We start from the raw sequence: 13,407 nt of genomic DNA on the forward strand, positions 1-13,407 counted from the left end.
AAAGTGTACAAACTGAAATCCCATTTAATGAGAAAATCCAGAACAGGTAATGCTAATATAGGATGATGCGAATCAACCCAAACGAGAGGAAGGGGGCAGGAAGGAACTTTCTGAGGTGATGAAGGGTATACTTTGGTTACACAGTTTGGTTATATTTGTCAAAAATTAGCAGTGTGTACGATGGGCATGAGTTTGAGTAAGCTCTGGGAGTTGGTGATGGACAGGAGGCCTGGCATGCTGCAGTCCATGGGGTCGCAAAGAGTTGGACATGACTGAGCAACTGAACTGAACAATTAATATTTGTATCTTTTACTCTATATAATCATACCTCAATATTGACTGTTAAAAATGAAATATTACATAAATTAGTTCATAACTATTTCATAAAGCAGAAAGTGATAACATCCATTATTTTATTCATTTAATTGACATGTAGTTAATTTACAGTATGTTAGTTTCACTATCACGGCATAGTGATTTAGTTATATATATATATATATATAGTCTTTTAAAGATTCTTTCCCTGCACTTTACTGGTAGTCCAAGTGGCTAAGACTGTGGTACCAGTGCAAGGGGGTGGGGTTCACTTCCTGGTCAGGGAACTAGGTCCCACATGCTGCCACTAAGAGCTCGCATGACACAGTGAAGTCCGAAGATCCTGTATGCCACAGCAAGACCTGGTGCAGCTAAATGAATAAATTTGAAAAACAAAAATTCTTTCCTTTACAGGAAATTACAAAAACATTGGCATAGTTCTCTGTTCCATTCATGTAGGTCCTGGGAATCTCCATGATTTTAAAATAGGAGAAAACCAGGCACGTATATTTTCCCTATTAGTGTAACAGTAATATAAACCCGGCTTTATCTCACTCCGTGCACCTAACAGCTAGGTGCTTCCCTGGGAGCTCAGTCGTTAAAGAATTTGTCTGCAGTGCAGGAGACCCAGGTTCAATCCCTGGGGTCAGGAAGGTTCCCTGGAGAAGGGCATGGGAACCCACTCCAGTATTCTTGCCTGGAGAGTCCCACGGACAGGAGAGTAGAAGGCTATGGGCCATAGGGTAGCAAAGAGTCAGGCATAACTGAAGCGACTGAACACACACACACACACCACCCCGTAAACAGTGATCAGGGGGCTAAGACTTGGAGTGGGTTGCATGTGGCCGTGAACTGTCTACAGAGTGTGAGACACAGAACCCCTGATTCCCTGGTCCTGGTGTTCAGCAGTGGAGGAAGTCAGTCAACGCAACCCCTGAGGAAGAATCTGCATGTGTGCAAACATCCAGGCTAACTTTCTGCTTGGGTCTGCTGCCCAGGCCAGGTGTGAGGTCTCTCTGTAGGGCTGTAGGTTTCTCTATGGCTTCTGGATTTCAGGAGGGCTTCACCATGGTCTTGGACTCCCCAGGTCTTAAGTCTTAAGACTCCCCAAGGGCTTAAGTCTTAGAGCTGATTCTAGCTCATCCGGAGTGCCTGGAGAAGGAGCAGCAGCTCCATTCCTCCTGAACCCACCCGTTCCCATCAGCGTGGACCCCCATGCTCTGAAGGCAGAGGTGGACACGAGGGGCTGCAAACGGGCGCACGTGGCACCGACTGCTGCCTGCAGCTCCTCTGTCTCTTTCCTCTCTTTCAAGAAAGGGGGATTTCATGACCTAGGCGTCAGTCGTCCAGGGATGGATTGATGACATGATATATCAATATAGCCATTGATGGTTCACTGGTGTTTCAGTGGTAAAGAGTTTGCCTGCCAATACAGGAGACCCGGGTTTGATCCCTGGGTTGGGAAGATCCCCTGGAGAAGGGAATGGCAACTCCCCTCCAATAGCCCGGTGGGCTACAGTCCATGGGGTTGCAAAGAGTTGGACATGACTGAGCATGCATGGAATGCAATGCAATGCAATACAACCCTGATTAGGGCTCCTTAGATTACAGGGAACTTTATTCAAACCGGCAAAGCTGAAAACCAGTGTACTGACCTGTGAATTGGAGAGACACACTGGAGCTGATGTAGGACATGGCTGAGTCAAGGTCAGGGACCTGACTTCCTCTGCTTCCCAGCTCCACTTCCCCACCTATCACCCTTTGTTCAGGCAGTTTCCCCTGGACCCAGGGCTGAAAGGCACCTGAGAGTTCTGGGAGTCGTTTTTATTCTTAAGGGTTTGAGCCAAAGTTCGGGGGTCCACATTCGTTGAACTTGCTGGAGTCACAAGTATTTTGTACTCTCATCTGTTCTGGGCATTTATTTTTCTTTCTCAGCTCCTCTTTTGGAAATGTGGAGTTATAACGAGTATTGGTATGTAAGTCTATTTTTCCTGTGGACATGTATGGATGTGAAAGTTGGACTGTGAAGAAGGCTGAGCGCCAAAGAATTGATGCTTTGAACTGTGGTGTTGGAGAAGACTCTTGAGAGTCCTTTGGACTGCAAGGAGATCCAACCAGTCCATTCTGAAGGAGATCAACCCTGGGATTTCTTTGGAAGGAATGATGCTAAAGCTGAAGCTCCAGTACTTTGGCCACCTCATGCGAAGAGTTGACTCATTGGAAAAGACTCTGATGCTGGGACGGATTGGGGGCAGGAGGAGAAGGGAACGACCGAGGATGAGATGGCTGGATGGCATCACGGACTCGATGGATGTGAGTCTGGGTAAACTCCGGGAGATTGTGATGGACAGGGAGGCCTGGCATGCTGCGATTCATGGGGTTGCAAAGAGTTGGACACGACTGAGCAACTGAACTGAACTGAACTGAACTGAAGTCTATTTGCTATCATCTAGAAGAATCTCTTTCTTTTTAAACTCCTTCCTGCAATTAAGTTACAAAGCCACTTGGTGGTGATAGATAGTTTATTCGTAACAGCCAATCACCAAATGAGATTTTTGAGGTCTAGTCAAAAGGGCTTTCCCATGATTTTCAGATTTCTACAATTAAAAAGTGAAAATAGCAAACATTAAGTTTTTAGTAAAGTAAATAATTCTAAATAGAACTTGCAAAGGAAAAAGTAGAAAAATTTCTCCCCTAATTCTTGTATATAATTTACTTTTAATTTGCACTCTGTACTCAGATTTTGATGAAACGATTTTGTGTTTTTAAAAACAGGGATTTATCGTTCGGTGCCTTTGTGTCACAGCTCATTGATTCTTTGTTGGCTGTCGTTCAGCTGCCACGGTCGAATCTTTGCGACTGCGTGGACTGCAGCATCCCAGGCTTCCTTCTTCTTGACTGTCTGCATTCAGAGAGGTGTATCTTTCCCTTTCTCCTTTGCCTTTCACTTCTCTTCTTTTCTCAGCTATTTGTAAGGCCTCCTCAGACAATCACTTTGCTTCTTGCATTTCCTTTTCTTCGGGATGGTTTTGGTCACCACTTTCTATACAATGTTATGAACCTCCATCCACAGTTCTTCAGGGACTCTGTCTACCAGATCTAATCCCTTGAATCTATTCATCACCTCCACTGGATAATCATAAGGGATTTGATTTAGGTCACGCCTAAATGGTCTAGTGGTTAGACATCACGAAATATGAGAAACATTCTAATTTCACAGACGTTAAATGTTAAAAAAGAAAAATGTCTCAGGAGCAATGAAATGCTGTATTTGCTGATTCCAAAAGAGTCTTAGTTTATGGGAGGCACTCAGTAAATATGTCTGTGGAAGAAAAGAAGGAAGGAATAAGAAAGAAAGAAGGGAAGGAGGAAAGAAGATTGTGGAGGGGAAGGGAGGAAAGGAGAGGAAGAAAAGCAAGAAAAAGGGCAGAAAAGAAAACGACATAGTTTTCCCAAAGGATGGACATAATTCTGAGGCTTTCTTGATGAGAAATATTTCCAATTTTCCTTTTCATGGATGGAAATTTGATGCATTACATCCACAGTAATGTGACATTTCTGATTTAATAAAAATGAACCACTGAGTTATATTCCCAGGCCCACGAGCTTCTGCATTCCTTCCTTCCATATGGAAGGAAGAAAACCAGATGTGCTGCCTCTGGACCTTGGTGCAGGGGCTACGCTTTGCTGCCTCCTTCTGTCCGGATCTCACTTTACGTCACTTCCTCCGAGAAGCACTCCTGGACTGACTGCCCACAGTAACGTGATTCCCTCTCAGAGTTTCTTATCTTTGGTTCCCTCCAGACTGTCTTCTCGTCCCCACAGGGGGCTCATTAACTAAGCTTCATGTGTAACTCATTTCCAGAAGCATGGATACTTTGACAGTGATATCAAAGATCAAAAACCATCTAGAAATCAAAGGCATGCAAGCCTACATATTAATTACAAGTTTCAGATTGAAAAAAAAAAAACCCACAGTGGCATGCACTAACATAGAATAATCTTAAACCTATGAAACTTAACAATTCATAGTTAATCCATGAAGATAAGGGCTTCCCAGGTGGCTCAGTGGGTAAAGAATCCACCTGCAATGCAGGCGACTCAGGAGATGGAGACGCAGGTTCAACCCCTGGTTTGGGAAGATCCCTGGAGAAGGAAATGGCAACCCACTCCAGTACTCTTGCCTGGAGGATCCCGTGGACACAGGAGCCTGGCGGGCTACAGTCCACGGGGCTGCAAAGAATCAGACACGCCTGAAGCGAATGAAGCACACACACACGATGATATATAGGACCAAGCTCTGTCCCAAGGCCAGTGAGAATGAAGGAAGGATAAACTTGACGTGCTCCCACATTTTCCTGGAGCTGGCCTGCTAATGGGCTTGTGTGCAAGCTTTCTGTGGCTTATATGAGCTAATAGGTAAGCTTTTGTGATCCTAGCCCATCTTTCTGCTTTTGGACAAGCCAGAAAGGAGAGCTAAGTTCCATTTTTAAATTTCACTAGAGAAGGATATTTGTGAGCTGACTTGGTAAGTTTATGAACTCTTTTCCTGCAGTGGGTTTTAGGCCATATCTTTCATAAGTTTCTCATGCTTTACTTTAAGACACCGGTACGACTCAGCTTTACTGGTGAAGGAGAACAGTGAGCCTGTTAGCGCATGACGGTCAGCCTCCTTTTGCAACCTTGGGATATGATGACTGGGAAACCTCCATGTGCTTTGTTACAGGCGACATCTCTGTTCCCCACCCCAGCCCTACCATCTCCTCCTTCGCCTCACATCACACCCATCAACCCAGGTAGAAACATCTCAGGGACAAAACATGGATGAAATTCTATCCCAAAGCTACACTGGGCTCAGGACTGGTCCATGACCTGATGCTCCATCACAGGTGTGATGATCTCTTAGTACAGCAGCCGATTATTCTCAGTATAGTCGAGAAACAGGAGGGCATTGGTTTTGATTTTTGTATAGTTTTGTACACATAGCTTCAAAGGATCATGAAACAGGAAAATATATAGGTTATCCATAAAAGGAATTAAAAGATGAGATTCTGAAAGTAATAAAAGTAGATTCTAGCTTTCAAGGGCTAGAAAATCAGAAGGAAAGATTTGGATAATATGATTATGCTGACTTAATATAATCACTCTGCCTATTTAGATTTCAAGAGATTATAATTGTCCATAATCTCACAAGCTAGGTATTAGTAATAAAAGTTTGGTAATGTAGTAACCACAGAAATGTCTATTTAAAATTTCATATAGGGAATTAATACCAGTCACTGACATGACATGATTAATTTTCATGTTTTGTGCCAGTCATGTCTGGTTTATATTCTGACAGCTCTACAAACTTCCTATTGTAAAACAGTAAAACATACCTAACTATTTAGATTGGAGTTACATGACGCAGGCTTGATGGAAGTATTAATTCACATATTTTAGAACATGAATAAGTAACGATTTTATTATTTCTTTATCTTGAGAAAAAAGTGATTGCTTTTACCTTTCAACCTGATTGAGGGAAAGACAAATAAAAACAAAACGGAATTTTAAAAATTTGCATATTTTGGTTGCCCAAACTATAAATTGTGTGTATATTTATATATTCTTAAATAACTTTTAAGTCACTAATATGTAAATAACTTGAAAAGTAAATTATATTTTAAAAATAATAATATAAAATAAGTAGACATTTACACAAACAATTCAAAAGTTCTGCTAGTTAAATAAACCTGTCAGTTATACACGATAAATAATACTCATGGGCAAATGTAACAGAATTATCCAATTAGGACTGTTTGAGGTTTCCATGGGTGATAGTCTACTGTTTGTCTTCTCCTCTTTTAAAGATGGAATTATCCTATAAGCCTATGGATGAATAATGGCTTGCCTCCCCCAGTCCCTGAAGGCTTAGGCATTTAAAGTTTCTAGCCTTGACTTTTAAGGACCAGAACTTCAGCAAGTTTTTAAACATTACTTTTGATTTTTGCACCCAATACTCAAGCTTTGGAAGTGATGTTTTGTTCTGGGAAGTGGTGTCCCAGGCGCCTCTTACCCAACAAAAACGGTAACTTTTACACAGAAAACCTGACTTGACAGTGTGATTTAAAGAAATAAATTGCATAATTTGAATTTTTCATGACATGTGGTTTTAATGGCAGAATTATGGAGGGTGTTGAGGGTGTTTATGATTAACTGATCTCGTTGTCATAAAGACAAGGAGAGCCTGCTTTCAGTGTATCTTTGAGTTTGATGTGGCATGATTCCAAATCTGGCTTTACTCACATCCTGTATTTCCAAATAGATGGAACATTAACCGTGCAGTGGGACTGCTGAAGAAGTCATCACCGAGGTATTTTTAAAGGCACTTCCGCCCTTAAGCAGAACAGCTGAAAAGAGATGTATATTTTAAGCAATAAAGGCTTGAGCGTAAGCAGAGATTAGAAAGAGAACAACAGTGGATGTGGCTTTTCACCTTTTCTATTGACTTTGTTAGGAATGCACTTGAAGATTCCTAGTCCAAGGGCAGCCACTCCATTTACCTATGTGAAATACTAAAAGTAAGAAGAAAGACGTTATTTCCTGTTTCTTGCCTGCATAGGGAATAGACAACCGCTTCGACTGCTCAGGCCTGAAAGAATCTGGTGCATCGCAAGGCAGAAGCGAGAGCCCAGGCAGGTTGAAAGTGACAGAAATTAGAGAGGACTCTTCGAGATCTTTCCGTCCAGCTTTCTGAGATTACAGGGTACTTGTAGCATCCCCCTTGCAGGATAGATACACACACACAAAATATTCCAGAGAAACTGGCATTCTTCAAATTCATCTTTGAGATTTGATTACTGTATCACCAGGGCTCCCAGTTAGCAGAGGTCTGCGGAACTGCCACCAGTGTGGAGGAAAGTGTCTCCTGGGTAGTGGCCTCAGCTCGGCCCCACACCAAGAGTGGAATGTACAAGTGTGAAAAGGGAAATCATCCCTGAGTGTATTTCCTTCATTGCTTTGACTCACCGCCCACTGCATACTGGCCGTCGGGCTTCTGTGCCGTGCTGGGCTTAGCTGCTCAGTCGTTTCAGACTTCACAACCCCATGGACTGTAGCCCTAGAGTCTCCTCTGTCTATGGGGTGTTTTTTGGCAAGAATACTGGAGTGGTTTGCCAATTTCTTCTCCAGGGGATGGATCTTCCTGACACAGGGATTGAACCCACGTCTCCTGTATCTCCTGCGTTGTAGGCAGATTCTTTACCAGCCAACCGGGAAAGAGTAAAAAAAGCATAGATTCAGTTAAATTCTGTTGACCAGAGAAAATCACAATATAAACTGCTAGTTGTGTTGTTCCTTTCCTGTTTTGCAACCAATATAAAATATTACATTTCCCTACGTTCAGTTCAGTTCACTTCAGTTCAGTTGCTCAGTCGTGTCTGACTCTTTGCGACCCCATGAACTGCAGCACACCTGCCAGCCCTCCCTATCCATCACCAACTCCTGGAGCCCACCCAAACTCATATCCATTGAGTCGGTGATGCCATCCAGCCATCTCATCCTCTGTCGTCCCCTTCTCCTCCTGCCCTCAATGTTTCCCAGCATCAGGGTCTTTTCCAATGAGTCAACTCTTCGCATCAGGTGGCCAAAGGATTAGAGTTTCAGCTTCAGCTTCAGTCCTTCCAATGAACACCCAGGACTGATTTCCTTTAGAATGGACTGGTTGGATTTCCTTGCAGTCCAAGGGACTCTCAAGAGTCTTCTCCAACACCACAGTTCAAAAGCATCAATTCTTCGGCGCTCAGCCTTCTTCACAGTCCAACTATCAAATCCACACATGACCACTGGAAAAACCATAGCCTTGACTAGACGGACTAGATGTCTCTGCTTTTGAATATGCTATCTAGTTTGGTCATAACTTTCGTTCCGAGGAGTAAGCGTCTTTTAATCTCATGGCTGCAATCACCATCTGCAGTGATTTTGGAGCCCAAAAAAATAAAGTCTGACACTGTTTCCACTGTTTCTCCATCTATTTCCCATGAAGTGATGGGACCAGATGCCATGATCTTCGTTTTCTGAATGTTGCGCTTTAAGCCAAATGTTTTAACTCTCCTCTTTCACTTTCATCAAGAGGCTTTTAGCTCCTCTTCACTTTCTGCCATGAGGGTGGTGTCATCTGCATATCTGAGGTTATTGATATTTCTCCCGGCAGTCTTGATTTCACCTTGTGCTTCATCTCCACATTAAACATATGTATATATTTAAATGGGGTTTCCCCTGTGGCTCAGATGGTGAAGAATGTACCTGCAATGAGGGAGACCCAGGTTCAATTCCTGGGTCAGGAAGCTCCCCTGGAGAAGGGAAAGGCAACCCACTCCAGTATTCCTGTGTGGGGAATTCCATGGGACAGAGAAGCCTGGCGGGTTTCAGTCCGTGGACATGCAAAGAGTAAGATACAAATGAGCCACTTTCACTTCACTTCACTTCACATATAGGTATATATGTATACACACACACACACAAACACACACACACACACACACACACACACAAGATGTTGAAATGCTTCCTCAGTCTTAAAACTACTACAAAAATAGCTAGGAAAAAGCCACCGTCAGTATGCTGCTATTTTTAACCGGGAACTGTATTCTCCAAATACAGAACTAGACAATTGGGACCGAGCAGAGTTGTCTTTCCGTGACTTTGCATTCCAGGGGTTTGATGAGAGAACGAAATGAAGGCAGAGTTTATAGTTTGAAAGGGCGGTTCACCTGCGTGATCTGCTAATAAGTCAATGCAGGAGGTCCCGAGAGTGAAAAAGCAGCTTTCAGATGTTTTTCCTGAGCGTTCTCACAGCTTGGGGGAGAGAGGATTTCTGCTCCTGTACAGTGACCACTCCAGGCTCTGGAAAGGGATCTCCCCGGGGTTGTCTGCAGGCTGCACTTTGACCTCCTCCTCTTGGCCCAGGTTAGTCCAGACATTTCAACAGCTTGACTAAGCCTTGTCACTATTCAGGTGCCAGATTCGGTGGCTGCCAGGATCACTGGCAGCTTTGTATGTACACCTGTTGCCAGCGCTATGTATGAGTCAGGAAGGCTAGACCTTTCTGGTTTATCCCAATGGCTAGGATCTCTTTCAAAGGAGAATTCTTTTTAATATGATTTCATCATCCTTCATCAGGAAAACATTTTTTTTCTAGCAAGCTTCTTTCCTTACAGAGATGTTACATGGACTCTGAACCTGATATGGGACTGCAGGTCTGGGTTAACCTACAGGTTAAAAAGAAAATGGTTCTGACAATCAATACTGTCTCTACTTTTGATTTTTAATTGTGTTGGGCCAGCAGAGCTATGGATTTTCCAGCTGGCTCAGTGGTGAAGAATCCACCTGCAATGCAGGAGACACAGGAGACACTCGTGGTTCTATTCCTGGGTCAGGAAGATGCCCTGGAGGAGGAAATGGCAACCCACTGCAGTATTCCTTGTTTAGAAAATCCCACGGACAGAGCAGCCTGGTGGTCCACAGTCCATGGGGTCACAAAGAGTCAGACATGATTGAGCATGCGTGCTCGGCAGAGCTCTATTAACAACAATACATACAGACTGGGTGTTAACTAAAAGGTTTTAAGTGTCATAATCAAATATCCTTTACAGAAAAGTGAATCTGCTAGTTAATGGTATGTATTGCCTGGTAATTAGGAATAAACAGTAAGTAGCACATATATAAAGGACTGTAATTACCGCATTTCATGGAGTCAGGCAAGCATTTTTGAAGCAAGCTTGGTGGGAAACTTGGTGGGAGCTTGGGGGGAAGGGGCAAGCAGTTAAAGCTGGACTCTGCTCTGATCATTCCTGGGACCAGGGGAGCCTCTTTGGCCAGACCTCTGCCTCCAATGCAGGAGACCCCAGTTCAATTCCTGGGTCGGGAAGATCCCCTGGAGAAGGAAAAGGCTACCCACTCCAGTATCCTGGCCTGAAGAATTCCATAGACTGTACAGTCCATGGGGTTGCAAAGAGTTGGATACAACTGAGCGACTTGTACTTTCACTTTTTTTCTCTGCTTTTCCATGAGCATCTGCTCCAGGCCAGGGGCCTAGGGCAGGGGCACAGACCTCTCTATCAGCAAAGAGGTGATGAAAAGTCATAAAGAGAAAGTGCGTTGTATCTAGACAGTTTTCACAACTTCTGAAGCACTGTACACTATTTAGCTGTAGCTTTGTATCACTGCAGATGGTGACTGCAGCCATGAGATTAAAAGATGCTTACTCCTTGGAAGAAAAGTTATGACCAACCTAGACAGTATATTCAAAAGCAGAGACATTATTTGCCGACTAAAGTCCGTCTAGTCAAGGCTATGGTTTTTCCGGTGGTGATGTAGGATGTGAGAGTTGGACTGTGAAGAAGGCTGAGTGCCAAAGAACTGATGCTTTTGAACTGTGGTGTTGGAGAAGACTCTTGAGAGTCCCTTGGACTGCAAGGAGATCCAACCAGTCCATCCTAAAGGAGATCAGTCCTGGGTGTTCATTGGAAGGACTGATGCTGAAGCTGAAACTCCAATACCTTGGTCACCTCATGCGAAGAGTTGACTCATTGGAAAAGACTCTGATGCTGGGAGGGATTGCGGGCAGGAGGAGAAGGGGGCAACAGAAGATGAGATGGCTGGATGGCATCACTGACTTGATGGACATGAGTTTGGGTGAACTCCGGGAGTTGGTGATGGACAGGGAGGCCTGGCGTGCTGCGATTCATGGGGTTGCAAAGAGCTGGACACGACTGAGCGACTGAACTGAACTGAAGGTGAAGATGATGATGTCAGCATTCTGGGCACCGTAGAGCCATGATAGGAATCTTCCAGGGCTTCATGGGCTCATTTTGATCCATTTCCCTATTAGTCAGTATTCATAAGAGATATGTTTTCCTTATACCAATGAAGTTTCTTTGTATACCAGAATGTGTACTTTAATTAGGGCTGTTTTATTATCTATCTATGGACCTTTCTAAAAGGTGTTACAAAAGACAGTTTTTGAAAACCTTAACCTTTTCCTGCCAGGTGTGCCTGTGTATAACTCAAATGACCCTGTTCTTATTTGACTGAGTTTGGTTTGGTGTGACTTGACAGAGCAATCTGGTTCAAATGCTGACTTTATTGGCTTCATTCATGCATATTTACTTTTTTTAAGAAATATATTTATTTATTTGGCTACACCAGGTCTATCTCTGTTGTGGCACGTGGATTCTTTTAGTTGAAGCAAGTGGGATCTAGTTCCCTGCCCAGGGATAGAAGCAGGGCCGTTTGCACGGGAAGCATGGAGTCTTAGCCACTGGACAACCAGGGAAGTCCCTTGCCTACCTTCTTACCCCACGTTCAATTCATCTGTAAATCTTGTTGGCTGTACCTTAACAACATATCTGGACCTGAGCATTCTTAACACCTCCACTGTTAGCACAATGGTCTAAGTCATCAACATCTACCTGATCCTTATAACAGTCTTTTAACCATTTTAGTAGTTCCAGCCCTGCAATCTGTTCTCCACAGCAGAGCTATTTTATACAAACCCAAATGGATTTGGTCACCCCTCCAATGACTCTTCACACCCTGCTTTATTTTTGAATGAATCACCATTTGACACAGTATGCATTTATTGGCTTATTGTATTATTATTGCCTTTTTTACAATGTAAAGGCCATGAGATCAGGGACTTTGTGTCTTGGTAACTGCTTTACTTCTTAGAACAGTGCTTAGCAGATTTACCCATACTTTATTAGCCATTGAAATAAAAGTCTTCTACTGAGATCTTGAATTATTTTCTCTCTAAAAATAAACTTTCTAAATGATAATTCCATAGGTTTAACGTTTCAAGCATTTGAGCTATAATCTACTCATTCTTGGCTCGAATCCGTTGGTTGTGGAGCCAAACTAGTGAACAGGCCTAGGAGTAATAGCAGCTACTCAATGAACACTTCTCTGCCAGGCTCTGGCGCTTAAGCATTCTGCTGTATCTCACTGAATTCTAGTGTAGTACTAGTGCTGTGTTTAGTGGCTCAGTCTTGTCTGACTCTTTGCGACCACAAGGACTGTGCCTCACCAGGCTCCTCTGTCCTGGATTCTCCAGGGAAGAATACTGGAGTGGGTTACCATGCCCTCTTCCAGGAGATCTTCCCCATCAAGGCATCAAACCGGAGTCTCCTGCATTGCAGGTGGATTCTTTTCCAGCTGAGTTACCAGGGAAGCCCTAGAGACAGGTATTATTACTACTGTCCTCTTACAGAGTGTGACTACAGGAAAGGTGAAATAACTTGTCCTGCCAGGTCAGGGTTAACCTCCCAGGTGGCGCTAGTGGTAAAGAACTCGCCTTTCAATGCAGGTGAAGTTAAGAGATGCAGGTTCGATCCCTGGGTGTGAAGATCTGGTGGAAGGCATGGTTGGCAACCCATTCCAGTATTTTTGCCTGGAGAATCCCATGGACAGAGGGGCCTGGCGGGATCTAACCCTGGAGAGGGTTGCAAAGAGTCAGACACGACTGAAGAGACTAAGCAAGCTCACGCACCACCTGAGATTCAAATCAAGGTGAGGCTGACCCTTCCTAGCCCTGTCCCCCGGTTACCGAAGTAGCGAAGCGGCTGGATTCACAGTATTCCTTTTGTAGTTCCGTGTTCTAGGGTTCTGGGATGTAATGCATACCCCTCCACCCACCACCAAATCCTCCTAGGACCAAACCAGGTAGTTCACTTCTTAGAAATGTCCTAAAGGCCACTGTCCTCTAGGCTGGGATAAAAAACTCGATGATCCAGAAGAAAGCGACGTACCAATTCGGCTGACCTCTTGAACATTGGGCATTTAAAGTTGTCAAAAGGCAGCCGACCCCCGATTTGGAGGGAAGGGGGCCGGAAAGAGGGGACTAGGGCTGGGCCTGACCACAGGAAGGCTCCCCAAGACCCGCCTGGGCGCCAGCGGGGGACTTCGGGGCTCTGACGCTGAGGCCTGAGGGTAGTGGCCCAGTAGGCCGATCCCAGCCCGGCTTGGGGCGGGGCCGGCGGCTTGGGGCGGGACCGACGCCCTGGTGGGCGTGGCCGGCGCCCGCCCCGCCCCCTCCTCGGGGATGCCGGGATGTTT

This window comes from Ovis aries, chromosome 12 (genome assembly GCF_016772045.2).
Source record: "Ovis aries strain OAR_USU_Benz2616 breed Rambouillet chromosome 12, ARS-UI_Ramb_v3.0, whole genome shotgun sequence".
In the NCBI taxonomy this organism is placed as follows: domain Eukaryota; kingdom Metazoa; phylum Chordata; class Mammalia; order Artiodactyla; family Bovidae; genus Ovis; species Ovis aries.